Source organism: Cydia splendana, chromosome 10 (assembly GCF_910591565.1).
Source record: "Cydia splendana chromosome 10, ilCydSple1.2, whole genome shotgun sequence".
Classification (NCBI taxonomy): domain Eukaryota; kingdom Metazoa; phylum Arthropoda; class Insecta; order Lepidoptera; family Tortricidae; genus Cydia; species Cydia splendana.
This window is the reverse complement of record NC_085969.1, coordinates 14,791,650-14,794,747: the sequence shown is the minus strand read 5'-3', so window position 1 is coordinate 14,794,747 and position 3,098 is coordinate 14,791,650. Positions and strand designations below refer to the sequence as shown.

General features: G+C 39.3%; 1 non-coding gene across 1 annotated transcript; it reads right to left on the bottom strand.

Annotated features, from left to right (window-relative positions):
* Positions 1-2,520: 2,520 nt before the first annotated feature.
* Positions 2,521-2,593, bottom strand: Trnas-gga (transfer RNA serine (anticodon GGA)). The gene has a single exon. It is a non-coding gene; the product is annotated as a tRNA-Ser (tRNA).
* Between the last annotated feature and the right edge of the window lie 505 nt (positions 2,594-3,098).

Here is a 3,098-nt window from a genome sequence, read left to right as displayed (position 1 = left end):
TATTTAGAATTAAGTTAATTTTTGTAGTACAATCGATTATATTTTGTAAGTTGATTTTCACCCTTCTATTTAAAAGTCGGATTGAATTGATATTTGTTACTTTAGTTTAGGTACAGTACACATTGAAGAGTTCCGCTTTACACTATCTAGTTCTATCATCCGATCAGGGTGCTTAGCCAATATGCCAAACGTTAACGCTCCGTAGAGTTGCGTATAGTCTCTTTCTATCACTCTTACAAATTAGTGCGATAGAGAGACAGACAGCGTTTCGTTGTCGTAGCACAAACGATTGCCATGTTGGCTACGCACCCAAGGTGCCTAGCCAAGATGACAATTTTTGTTTTTAATTGAATAACCAAATCTTTGGGTACAATTTAGCAGTTCTGGGGGCCTAGCCTACATGCCAATCGCTTGCGCTCCAACAACGAAGCGCTTTCTGCCTCTATCACTCTTACATATTGGTGCGATAGAGAGACAGATACCGTGTCGTTGTAGTAGCGCAAACGATTGGCATGTTGGCTACGCACCCAAGGTGCCTAGCCAAGGACATTTTTTGTTTTTAATTTAATAACCAAATCTTTGGGTACAATTTAGCAATTCTGGGGGCCTAGCCAACATGCCAATCGCTTGCGCTCCAACAACGAAGCGCTTTCTGCCTCTATCACTCTTACATATTAGTGCGATAGAGAGACAGATACCGTTTCGTTGTAGTAGCGCAAACGATTGGCATTTTGGCTACGCACCCAAGGTGCCTAGCCAAGATGAAAATTTTTGTTTTTAATTTAATAACAAAATCTTTGGGTACAATTTAGCAGTTCTGGGAGCGTAGCCAAGATGCCAAACGTTTGCGCTACGACAACGAAACGCTATCTCTGTCTCTCTATCGGACTAATATGTAAGAGTGATAGAGACAGAAAGTGCTTCGTTGTTGGAGCGCAAGCGATTGGCATGTTGGCTAGGCCCCCAGAACTGCTAAATTGTACCCAAAGATTTGGTTATTCAATTAAAAACAAGAATTATCATCTTGGCTAGGCACCTTGGGTGCGTAGCCAACATGCCAATCGTTTGCGCTACGACAACGAAACGCTATCTCTGTCTCTCTATCGCACTATATGTAAGAGTGATAGAGACAGAAAGCGCTTCGTTATTGGAGCGCAAGCGATTGGCATGTTGGCTAGGCCCCCAGAACTGCTAAATTGACCTTATGATTTGGTTTTCAAATTAAGAACAAAAATTGTCATCTTGGCTAGGCATCTTGGGTTCATAGCCAACATGCCAATCGTTTGCGCTACGACAACAAAACGCTATCTCTGTCTCTCTCGCATTAATATGTAAGAGTGATAGAGACAGAAAGCGCTTCGTTGTTGCAGCGCAAGCGATTGGCATGTTGGCTAGGCCCCCAGAACAGCTAAATTTATCTAATGATTTGGTTATCAAATTAAAAACAAAAATTGGCATCTTGGGTAGGCACCGGGAGTGCGTAGCCAACATGCCAATGGTTTGCGCTACGACAACAAAACGCTATCTCTGGCTCTAGAGAGCCAGAGATAGTGTTTTGTTGTCGCGATAGATCGCACTAATATGTAAGAGTGATAGAGACAGAAAGCGCTTCGTTGTCGGAGCGCAAGCGATTGGCATCTTAGCTAGGCCCCTAGACCAGCTAAATTGAACCTAATGATTTGGTTAGTAAATTCAAAATAATACGGTTACTGAAACTATGCGACAGTTGATTTGTAAGATTTTATTCCATAAAATGGGTATAAATTAGACAAGAGACTAACTACTATTACATCTACCTAACTATACGTAATTAGTACCGATACGGTACCCAGACCACATTTTTATTCGTGGAATATTATTTCGAATAAAAATCATGATTATATTTATTTGATTAAGAATATGTTATTCTCATTCAATTTTTTCTCATACGAATTATTCCCGGCCAAAATTATTTGAATATTTTTGACGGGAATAAAATCGAGATGATTTTATTCCTACAAATTCTTATTCAAATAATGATTTTATTCTTGAATGCCCAACACTGGATGGGAAGAGACCTCGGCGAGTGCGGACCAACGGGCGTCAATCAGGAGCCGCGGCACGCGCCGCGGCACACGACGGCATTTGCCTGCTCCTAACCTAACAACACTTAACCGAGCCCGAGAGGCCACTTCCTCTCTCCTATGTATCGTTACTAGATATTCTCGAATGAAATTGTGTCAAAAGTTGAAGAATATTTCCGTGTTTTTACCAAAATATAAGTAACTGGAGTCCGTTTAAGTTAAATCTGCACTGCGGCAGAGTGTGGTAGAACCAAATAAGCCAAATATCTATGGAAATATTTGATGTTTAGTGGCGTGTTACACCTATCGTTGCGAAGTCAGCGCAAAGCTAGCTTAGATGGACTATGTCTTGCCCTTAATTTGGCTATTAATTTCAGTTTAGGAAGGTATTAAATGTACTTTTTCAGAAAGCTCATGAATCTAAATTTTATATTAAAGGAAAAAATGGAAAAAGTTACGCTTCCGGCAGGACTTGAACCCGCATCCTCCACAATCCGTGTGTTGCTCTTAACCAATTGAGCTACGGAAGCCCTACCAGGAATATCGCAAATCTTTCCATTCCTTTCTTTATGTAAACACGCCTTTGGGGTGGCGTATAGCGACATCTACCGAAAGACAATTACATCTTTTAACGGCGGTTTTTTTTTTGGAATATCGCTCGCAGACGTATCTGCTTGTTAAAAAATTGATTTAGCTCATGAATCTATCGAAACATTGACCAAGTACAATGAGTTTTACTTGTAGCAAAATTGGATCGTCGATTTGATAATATTTAATACTTTTATTTAATAGTAACATGACATCAGTAAAAAATTATAAATGCAAAAAAAAAAATCTCCCCGTAGTAATTTAATATTTATAGATTTTTATAGAAATTGTGTAATTTTTAGTCCTATTTACACAATTTCTATAAAATGTTTGTGGTGCAAGGATATATACCTGACGTGCTTGGTATATGCTTTTAAATAAAACAATACAATGGTAACGCCATTGTCTCTAATTTAGGTGAGATTTACGGCTACGTCTTGTTAGTCT